The following is an 11,516-nucleotide window of genomic DNA, read 5'->3' as shown; positions in this document are numbered from 1 at the left end:
ACCTTCAGGATTTTGCTCTACGGAAGGGGGTCTACTTGTGCGCAACCCCGACCTTCAGGATTTTGCTCTACGGAAGGGGGTGCACAAAAGTGTTCGTAATCAACCTCGGATTGTACTTTTCATCATCTAGGGGCACCGTAGGGACCGAAAAAAGTGGTTTCGCATGATAGTCCACCTCGACCCATGTCGACCCTTGCGCGACCCCGACCTTCAGGATTTTGCTCTACGGAAGGGGGTGCACATTTGTGCGACCCCGACCTTCAGGATTTTGCTCTACGGAAGGGGGTGCACAAAAGTGTTCGTAATCATCCTCGGATTGTACTTTTCATCATCTAGGGGCACCGTAGGGACCGAAAAAAGTGGTTTCGCATGATAGTCCACCTCGACCCATGTCGACCCTTGCGCGACCCCGACCTTCAGGATTTTGCTCTACGGAAGGGGGTGCACACTTGTGCGACCCCGACCTTCAGGATTTTGCTCTACGGAAGGGGGTGCACAAAAGTGTTCGTAATCAACCTCGGATTGTACTTTTCATCATCTAGGGGCACCGTAGGGACCGAAAAAAGTGGTTTCGCATGATAGTCCACCTCGACCCATGTCGACCCTTGCGCGACCCCGACCTTCAGGATTTTGCTCTACGGAAGGGGGTGCACAAAAGTGTTCGTAATCAACCTCGGATTGTACTTTTCATCATCTAGGGGCACCGTAGGGACCGAAAAAAGTGGTTTCGCATGATAGTCCACCTCGACCCATGTCGACCCTTGCGCGACCCCGACCTTCAGGATTTTGCTCTACGGAAGGGGGTCGACTTGTGCGCAACCCCGACCTTCAGGATTTTGCTCTACGGAAGGGGGTGCACAAAAGTGTTCGTAATCAACCTCGGATTGTACTTTTCATCATCTAGGGGCACCGTAGGGACCGAAAAAAGTGGTTTCGCATGATAGTCCACCTCGACCCATGTCGACCCTTGCGCGACCCCGACCTTCAGGATTTTGCTCTACGGAAGGGGGTCTACTTGTGCGCAACCCCGACCTTCAGGATTTTGCTCTACGGAAGGGGGTGCACACTTGTGCGACCCCGACCTTCAGGATTTTGCTCTACGGAAGGGGGTGCACAAAAGTGTTCGTAATCAACCTCGGATTGTACTTTTCATCATCTAGGGGCACCGTAGGGACCGAAAAAAGTGGTTTCGCATGATAGTCCACCTCGACCCATGTCGACCCTTGCGCGACCCCGACCTTCAGGATTTTGCTCTACGGAAGGGGGTGCACAAAAGTGTTCGTAATCAACCTCGGATTGTACTTTTCATCATCTAGGGGCACCGTAGGGACCGAAAAAAGTGGTTTCGCATGATAGTCCACCTCGACCCATGTCGACCCTTGCGCGACCCCGACCTTCAGGATTTTGCTCTACGGAAGGGGGTGCACAAAAGTGTTCGTAATCAACCTCGGATTGTACTTTTCATCATCTAGGGGCACCGTAGGGACCGAAAAAAGTGGTTTCGCATGATAGTCCACCTCGACCCATGTCGACCCTTGCGCGACCCCGACCTTCAGGATTTTGCTCTACGGAAGGGGGTGCACAAAAGTGTTCGTAATCAACCTCGGATTGTACTTTTCATCATCTAGGGGCACCGTAGGGACCGAAAAAAGTGGTTTCGCATGATAGTCCACCTCGACCCATGTCGACCCTTGCGCGACCCCGACCTTCAGGATTTTGCTCTACGGAAGGGGGTGCACACTTGTGCGACCCCGACCTTCAGGATTTTGCTCTACGGAAGGGGGTGCACAAAAGTGTTCGTAATCAACCTCGGATTGTACTTTTCATCATCTAGGGGCACCGTAGGGACCGAAAAAAGTGGTTTCGCATGATAGTCCACCTCGACCCATGTCGACCCTTGCGCGACCCCGACCTTCAGGATTTTGCTCTACGGAAGGGGGTGCACAAAAGTGTTCGTAATCAACCTCGGATTGTACTTTTCATCATCTAGGGGCACCGTAGGGACCGAAAAAAGTGGTTTCGCATGATAGTCCACCTCGACCCATGTCGACCCTTGCGCCACCCCGACCTTCAGGATTTTGCTCTACGGAAGGGGGTCTACTTGTGCGCAACCCCGACCTTCAGGATTTTGCTCTACGGAAGGGGGTGCACAAAAGTGTTCGTAATCAACCTCGGATTGTACTTTTCATCATCTAGGGGCACCGTAGGGACCGAAAAAAGTGGTTTCGCATGATAGTCCACCTCGACCCATGTCGACCCTTGCGCGACCCCGACCTTCAGGATTTTGCTCTACGGAAGGGGGTCTACTTGTGCGCAACCCCGACCTTCAGGATTTTGCTCTACGGAAGGGGGTCTACTTGTGCGCAACCCCGACCTTCAGGATTTTGCTCTACGGAAGGGGGTGCACAAAAGTGTTCGTAATCAACCTCGGATTGTACTTTTCATCATCTAGGGGCACCGTAGGGACCGAAAAAAGTGGTTTCGCATGATAGTCCACCTCGACCCATGTCGACCCTTGCGCGACCCCGACCTTCAGGATTTTGCTCTACGGAAGGGGGTCTACTAGTGCGCAACCCCGACCTTCAGGATTTTGCTCTACGGAAGGGGGTGCACAAAAGTGTTCGTAATCAACCTCGGATTGTACTTTTCATCATCTAGGGGCACCGTAGGGACCGAAAAAAGTGGTTTCGCATGATAGTCCACCTCGACCCATGTCGACCCTTGCGCAACCCCGACCTTCAGGATTTTGCTCTACGGAAGGGGGTGCACAAAAGTGTTCGTAATCAACCTCGGATTGTACTTTTCATCATCTAGGGGCACCGTAGGGACCGAAAAAAGTGGTTTCGCATGATAGTCCACCTCGACCCATGTCGACCCTTGCGCGACCCCGACCTTCAGGATTTTGCTCTACGGAAGGGGGTCGACTTGTGCGCAACCCCGACCTTCAGGATTTTGCTCTACGGAAGGGGGTGCACAAAAGTGTTCGTAATCAACCTCGGATTGTACTTTTCATCATCTAGGGGCACCGTAGGGACCGAAAAAAGTGGTTTCGCATGATAGTCCACCTCGACCCATGTCGACCCTTGCGCGACCCCGACCTTCAGGATTTTGCTCTACGGAAGGGGGTCTACTTGTGCGCAACCCCGACCTTCAGGATTTTGCTCTACGGAAGGGGGTCTACTTGTGCGCAACCCCGACCTTCAGGATTTTGCTCTACGGAAGGGGGTGCACAAAAGTGTTCGTAATCAACCTCGGATTGTACTTTTCATCATCTAGGGGCACCGTAGGGACCGAAAAAAGTGGTTTCGCATGATAGTCCACCTCGACCCATGTCGACCCTTGCGCGACCCCGACCTTCAGGATTTTGCTCTACGGAAGGGGGTCTACTTGTGCGCAACCCCGACCTTCAGGATTTTGCTCTACGGAAGGGGGTGCACAAAAGTGTTCGTAATCAACCTCGGGTTGTACTTTTCATCATCTAGGGGCACCGTAGGGACCGAAAAAAGTGGTTTCGCATGATAGTCCACCTCGACCCATGTCGACCCTTGCGCGACCCCGACCTTCAGGATTTTGCTCTACGGAAGGGGGTCTACTTGTGCGCAACCCCGACCTTCAGGATTTTGCTCTACGGAAGGGGGTGCACAAAAGTGTTCGTAATCAACCTCGGGTTGTACTTTTCATCATCTAGGGGCACCGTAGGGACCGAAAAAAGTGGTTTCGCATGATAGTCCACCTCGACCCATGTCGACCCTTGCGCGACCCCGACCTTCAGGATTTTGCTCTACGGAAGGGGGTCTACTAGTGCGCAACCCCGACCTTCAGGATTTTGCTCTACGGAAGGGGGTGCACAAAAGTGTTCGTAATCAACCTCGGATTGTACTTTTCATCATCTAGGGGCACCGTAGGGACCGAAAAAAGTGGTTTCGCATGATAGTCCACCTCGACCCATGTCGACCCTTGCGCGACCCCGACCTTCAGGATTTTGCTCTACGGAAGGGGGTCTACTTGTGCGCAACCCCGACCTTCAGGATTTTGCTCTACGGAAGGGGGTGCACAAAAGTGTTCGTAATCAACCTCGGATTGTACTTTTCATCATCTAGGGGCACCGTAGGGACCGAAAAAAGTGGTTTCGCATGATAGTCCACCTCGACCCATGTCGACCCTTGCGCGACCCCGACCTTCAGGATTTTGCTCTACGGAAGGGGGTCTACTTGTGCGCAACCCCGACCTTCAGGATTTTGCTCTACGGAAGGGGGTGCACAAAAGTGTTCGTAATCAACCTCGGATTGTACTTTTCATCATCTAGGGGCACCGTAGGGACCGAAAAAAGTGGTTTCGCATGATAGTCCACCTCGACCCATGTCGACCCTTGCGCGACCCCGACCTTCAGGATTTTGCTCTACGGAAGGGGGTCTACTTGTGCGCAACCCCGACCTTCAGGATTTTGCTCTACGGAAGGGGGTGCACAAAAGTGTTCGTAATCAACCTCGGATTGTACTTTTCATCATCTAGGGGCACCGTAGGGACCGAAAAAAGTGGTTTCGCATGATAGTCCACCTCGACCCATGTCGACCCTTGCGCGACCCCGACCTTCAGGATTTTGCTCTACGGAAGGGGGTCGACTTGTGCGCAACCCCGACCTTCAGGATTTTGCTCTACGGAAGGGGGTGCACAAAAGTGTTCGTAATCAACCTCGGATTGTACTTTTCATCATCTAGGGGCACCGTAGGGACCGAAAAAAGTGGTTTCGCATGATAGTCCACCTCGACCCATGTCGACCCTTGCGCGACCCCGACCTTCAGGATTTTGCTCTACGGAAGGGGGTCTACTTGTGCGCAACCCCGACCTTCAGGATTTTGCTCTACGGAAGGGGGTGCACACTTGTGCGACCCCGACCTTCAGGATTTTGCTCTACGGAAGGGGGTGCACAAAAGTGTTCGTAATCAACCTCGGATTGTACTTTTCATCATCTAGGGGCACCGTAGGGACCGAAAAAAGTGGTTTCGCATGATAGTCCACCTCGACCCATGTCGACCCTTGCGCGACCCCGACCTTCAGGATTTTGCTCTACGGAAGGGGGTCTACTTGTGCGCAACCCCGACCTTCAGGATTTTGCTCTACGGAAGGGGGTGCACAAAAGTGTTCGTAATCAACCTCGGATTGTACTTTTCATCATCTAGGGGCACCGTAGGGACCGAAAAAAGTGGTTTCGCATGATAGTCCACCTCGACCCATGTCGACCCTTGCGCGACCCCGACCTTCAGGATTTTGCTCTACGGAAGGGGGTCTACTTGTGCGCAACCCCGACCTTCAGGATTTTGCTCTACGGAAGGGGGTCGACTTGTGCGCAACCCCGACCTTCAGGATTTTGCTCTACGGAAGGGGGTGCACAAAAGTGTTCGTAATCAACCTCGGATTGTACTTTTCATCATCTAGGGGCACCGTAGGGACCGAAAAAAGTGGTTTCGCATGATAGTCCACCTCGACCCATGTCGACCCTTGCGCGACCCCGACCTTCAGGATTTTGCTCTACGGAAGGGGGTGCACAAAAGTGTTCGTAATCAACCTCGGATTGTACTTTTCATCATCTAGGGGCACCGTAGGGACCGAAAAAAGTGGTTTCGCATGATAGTCCACCTCGACCCATGTCGACCCTTGCGCGACCCCGACCTTCAGGATTTTGCTCTACGGAAGGGGTCTACCCTTGCGCGACCCCGACCTTCAGGATTTTGCTCTACGGAAGGGGGTGCACAAAAGTGTTCGTAATCAACCTCGGATTGTACTTTTCATCATCTAGGGGCACCGTAGGGACCGAAAAAAGTGGTTTCGCATGATAGTCCACCTCGACCCATGTCGACCCTTGCGCGACCCCGACCTTCAGGATTTTGCTCTACGGAAGGGGGTCTACTTGTGCGCAACCCCGACCTTCAGGATTTTGCTCTACGGAAGGGGGTGCACAAAAGTGTTCGTAATCAACCTCGGATTGTACTTTTCATCATCTAGGGGCACCGTAGGGACCGAAAAAAGTGGTTTCGCATGATAGTCCACCTCGACCCATGTCGACCCTTGCGCGACCCCGACCTTCAGGATTTTGCTCTACGGAAGGGGGTGCACAAAAGTGTTCGTAATCAACCTCGGATTGTACTTTTCATCATCTAGGGGCACCGTAGGGACCGAAAAAAGTGGTTTCGCATGATAGTCCACCTCGACCCATGTCGACCCTTGCGCGACCCCGACCTTCAGGATTTTGCTCTACGGAAGGGGGTGCACAAAAGTGTTCGTAATCAACCTCGGATTGTACTTTTCATCATCTAGGGGCACCGTAGGGACCGAAAAAAGTGGTTTCGCATGATAGTCCACCTCGACCCATGTCGACCCTTGCGCGACCCCGACCTTCAGGATTTTGCTCTACGGAAGGGGGTCGACTTGTGCGCAACCCCGACCTTCAGGATTTTGCTCTACGGAAGGGGGTGCACAAAAGTGTTCGTAATCAACCTCGGATTGTACTTTTCATCATCTAGGGGCACCGTAGGGACCGAAAAAAGTGGTTTCGCATGATAGTCCACCTCGACCCATGTCGACCCTTGCGCGACCCCGACCTTCAGGATTTTGCTCTACGGAAGGGGGTCTACTTGTGCGCAACCCCGACCTTCAGGATTTTGCTCTACGGAAGGGGGTGCACAAAAGTGTTCGTAATCAACCTCGGATTGTACTTTTCATCATCTAGGGGCACCGTAGGGACCGAAAAAAGTGGTTTCGCATGATAGTCCACCTCGACCCATGTCGACCCTTGCGCGACCCCGACCTTCAGGATTTTGCTCTACGGAAGGGGGTCGACTTGTGCGCAACCCCGACCTTCAGGATTTTGCTCTACGGAAGGGGGTGCACAAAAGTGTTCGTAATCAACCTCGGATTGTACTTTTCATCATCTAGGGGCACCGTAGGGACCGAAAAAAGTGGTTTCGCATGATAGTCCACCTCGACCCATGTCGACCCTTGCGCGACCCCGACCTTCAGGATTTTGCTCTACGGAAGGGGGTGCACAAAAGTGTTCGTAATCAACCTCGGATTGTACTTTTCATCATCTAGGGGCACCGTAGGGACCGAAAAAAGTGGTTTCGCATGATAGTCCACCTCGACCCATGTCGACCCTTGCGCGACCCCGACCTTCAGGATTTTGCTCTACGGAAGGGGGTGCACAAAAGTGTTCGTAATCAACCTCGGATTGTACTTTTCATCATCTAGGGGCACCGTAGGGACCGAAAAAAGTGGTTTCGCATGATAGTCCACCTCGACCCATGTCGACCCTTGCGCGACCCCGACCTTCAGGATTTTGCTCTACGGAAGGGGGTCTACTTGTGCGCAACCCCGACCTTCAGGATTTTGCTCTACGGAAGGGGGTGCACAAAAGTGTTCGTAATCAACCTCGGATTGTACTTTTCATCATCTAGGGGCACCGTAGGGACCGAAAAAAGTGGTTTCGCATGATAGTCCACCTCGACCCATGTCGACCCTTGCGCGACCCCGACCTTCAGGATTTTGCTCTACGGAAGGGGGTGCACACTTGTGCGACCCCGACCTCAGGATTTTGCTCTACGGAAGGGGGTGCACAAAAGTGTTCGTAATCAACCTCGGATTGTACTTTTCATCATCTAGGGGCACCGTAGGGACCGAAAAAAGTGGTTTCGCATGATAGTCCACCTCGACCCATGTCGACCCTTGCGCGACCCCGACCTTCAGGATTTTGCTCTACGGAAGGGGGTCTACTTGTGCGCAACCCCGACCTTCAGGATTTTGCTCTACGGAAGGGGGTGCACAAAAGTGTTCGTAATCAACCTCGGATTGTACTTTTCATCATCTAGGGGCACCGTAGGGACCGAAAAAAGTGGTTTCGCATGATAGTCCACCTCGACCCATGTCGACCCTTGCGCGACCCCGACCTTCAGGATTTTGCTCTACGGAAGGGGGTGCACAAAAGTGTTCGTAATCAACCTCGGATTGTACTTTTCATCATCTAGGGGCACCGTAGGGACCGAAAAAAGTGGTTTCGCATGATAGTCCACCTCGACCCATGTCGACCCTTGCGCGACCCCGACCTTCAGGATTTTGCTCTACGGAAGGGGGTGCACAAAAGTGTTCGTAATCAACCTCGGATTGTACTTTTCATCATCTAGGGGCACCGTAGGGACCGAAAAAAGTGGTTTCGCATGATAGTCCACCTCGACCCATGTCGACCCTTGCGCGACCCCGACCTTCAGGATTTTGCTCTACGGAAGGGGGTGCACAAAAGTGTTCGTAATCAACCTCGGATTGTACTTTTCATCATCTAGGGGCACCGTAGGGACCGAAAAAAGTGGTTTCGCATGATAGTCCACCTCGACCCATGTCGACCCTTGCGCGACCCCGACCTTCAGGATTTTGCTCTACGGAAGGGGGTCGACTTGTGCGCAACCCCGACCTTCAGGATTTTGCTCTACGGAAGGGGGTGCACAAAAGTGTTCGTAATCAACCTCGGATTGTACTTTTCATCATCTAGGGGCACCGTAGGGACCGAAAAAAGTGGTTTCGCATGATAGTCCACCTCGACCCATGTCGACCCTTGCGCGACCCCGACCTTCAGGATTTTGCTCTACGGAAGGGGGTCTACTTGTGCGCAACCCCGACCTTCAGGATTTTGCTCTACGGAAGGGGGTGCACAAAAGTGTTCGTAATCAACCTCGGATTGTACTTTTCATCATCTAGGGGCACCGTAGGGACCGAAAAAAGTGGTTTCGCATGATAGTCCACCTCGACCCATGTCGACCCTTGCGCGACCCCGACCTTCAGGATTTTGCTCTACGGAAGGGGTCCTCTCTGTACAAGGTTTAGGGGTACATTTTCACCCAAAAACCACTATCGCTCATCCGAAACAACTCCTCGACATGTGTCTTCTCTGTGAATTTGGCCCCGATCTGACGAGTAGTTTTCGAGATATGCCCCTCTGAAGGTACATATTGGGACTTAGCCGATTTTCACCCATTGCGGTGTCTATGGGGTGTTGGGAATCGCTCTACCGACCAGCCGGTTGGAGATATCGATTCCCGGTCTTTGGCGCGTTTGCTCAACTTCGTAATGCCTACTTTTCGTCCATACACACAACACCTCGCAGAGTTCTCCTTCTGCCAGATATAGCGCGTGCCCCTTTGTTCGTGCACCATTTTGGCCCGTTTTTCGCACATCGCTTCGAAACCATGCGTCCGACGGTTTTGCGTCCCAAGTACCGATGTTAGAACACCACCGTGGCTAACTTTCGTCCATATACGCCAACTCCGTGCAATGTCTCCATCACCCTGTTTTTGGGTGAAAACCCATTTCTGGGACTTAGCCGATTTTCACCCATTGCGGTGTCTATGGGGTGTTGGGAATCGCTCTACCGACCAGCCGGTTGGAGATATCGATTCCCGGTCTTCGGCGCGTTTGCTCAACTCCGTAATGCCTACTTTTCGTCCATACACACAACACCTCGCAGAGTTCTCCTTCTGCCAGATATAGCGCGTGCCCCTTTGTTCGTGCACCATTTTGCCCGTTTTTCGCACATTGCCTCGAAACCATGCGTTCGACGGTTTTGCGTCCCAAGCACCGATGTTAGAACACCACCGTGGCTAACTTTCGTCCATATACGCCAACTCCGTGCAATGTCTCCATCACCCTGTTGTTGGGTGAAAACCCATTTCTGGGACTTAGCCGATTTTCACCCATTGCGGTGTCTATGGGGTGTTGGGAATCGCTCTACCGACCAGCCGGTTGGAGATATCGAGTTGCGGTCTTCGGCGCGTTTGCTCAACTTCGTAATGCCTACTTTTCGTCCATACACACAACACCTCGCAGAGTTCTCCTTCTGCCAGATATAGCGCGTGCCCCTTTGTTCGTGCACCATTTTGGCCTGTTTTTCGTACATCGCTTCTAAACCATGCGTCCGACGGTTTTGCGTCCCAAGTACCGATGTTAGAACACCACCGTGGCTAACTTTCGTCCATATACGCCAACTCCGTGCAATGTCTCCATCACCCTGTTTTTGGGTGAAAACCCATTTCTGGGACTTAGCCGATTTTCACCCATTGCGGTGTCTATGGGGTGTTGGGAATCGCTCTACCGACCAGCCGGTTGGAGATATCGAGTTGCGGTCTTCGGCGCGTTTGCTCAACTCCGTAATGCCTACTTTTCGTCCATACACACAACACCTCGCAGAGTTCTCCTTCTGCCAGATATAGCGCGTGCCCCTTTGCTCGTGCACCGTTTTGCCCGTTTTTCGCACATTGCCTCGAAACCATGCGTTCGACGGTTTTGCGTCCCAAGCACCGATGTTAGAACACCACCGTGGCTAACTTTCGTCCATATACGCCAACTCCGTGCAATGTCTCCATCACCCTGTTTTTGGGTGAAAACCCATTTCTGGGACTTAGCCGATTTTCACCCATTGCGGTGTCTATGGGGTGTTGGGAATCGCTCTACCGACCAGCCGGTTGGAGATATCGAGTTGCGGTCTTCGGCGCGTTTGCTCAACTCCGTAATGCCTACTTTTCGTCCATACACACAACACCTCGCAGAGTTCTCCTTCTGCCAGATATAGCGCGTGCCCCTTTGCTCGTGCACCGTTTTGGCCCGTTTTTCGCACATTGCCTCGAAACCATGCGTGCGACGGTTTTGCGTCCCAAGTACCGATGTTAGAACACCACCATGACTAACTTTCGTCCATATACGCCAACTCCGTGCAATGTCTCCATCACCCTGTTTTTGGGTGAAAACCCATTTCTGGGACTTGGCCGATTTTCACCCATTGCGGTGTCTATGGGGTGTTGGGAATCGCTCTACCGACCAGCCGGTTGGAGATATCGATTCCCGGTCTTCGGCGCGTTTGCTCAACTTCGTAATGCCTACTTTTCGTCCATACACACAACACCTCGCAGAGTTCTCCTTCTGCCAGATATAGCGCGTGCCCCTTTGTTCGTGCACCATTTTGGCCTGTTTTTCGTACATCGCTTCTAAACCATGCGTCCGACGGTTTTGCGTCCCAAGTACCGATGTTAGAACACCACCGTGGCTAACTTTCGTCCATATACGCCAACTCCGTGCAATGTCTCCATCACCCTGTTTTTGGGTGAAAACCCATTTCTGGGACTTAGCCGATTTTCACCCATTGCGGTGTCTATGGGGTGTTGGGAATCGCTCTACCGACCAGCCGGTTGGAGATATCGAGTTGCGGTCTTCGGCGCGTTTGCTCAACTCCGTAATGCCTACTTTTCGTCCATACACACAACACCTCGCAGAGTTCTCCTTCTGCCAGATATAGCGCGTGCCCCTTTGCTCGTGCACCGTTTTGCCCGTTTTTCGCACATTGCCTCGAAACCATGCGTTCGACGGTTTTGCGTCCCAAGCACCGATGTTAGAACACCACCGTGGCTAACTTTCGTCCATATACGCCAACTCCGTGCAATGTCTCCATCACCCTGTTTTTGGGTGAAAACCCATTTCTGGGA

This window comes from Anopheles nili (assembly GCF_943737925.1).
Source record: "Anopheles nili chromosome X unlocalized genomic scaffold, idAnoNiliSN_F5_01 X_unloc_4, whole genome shotgun sequence".
Taxonomy (NCBI): domain Eukaryota; kingdom Metazoa; phylum Arthropoda; class Insecta; order Diptera; family Culicidae; genus Anopheles; species Anopheles nili.
This window is presented reverse-complemented; position numbering follows the sequence as displayed.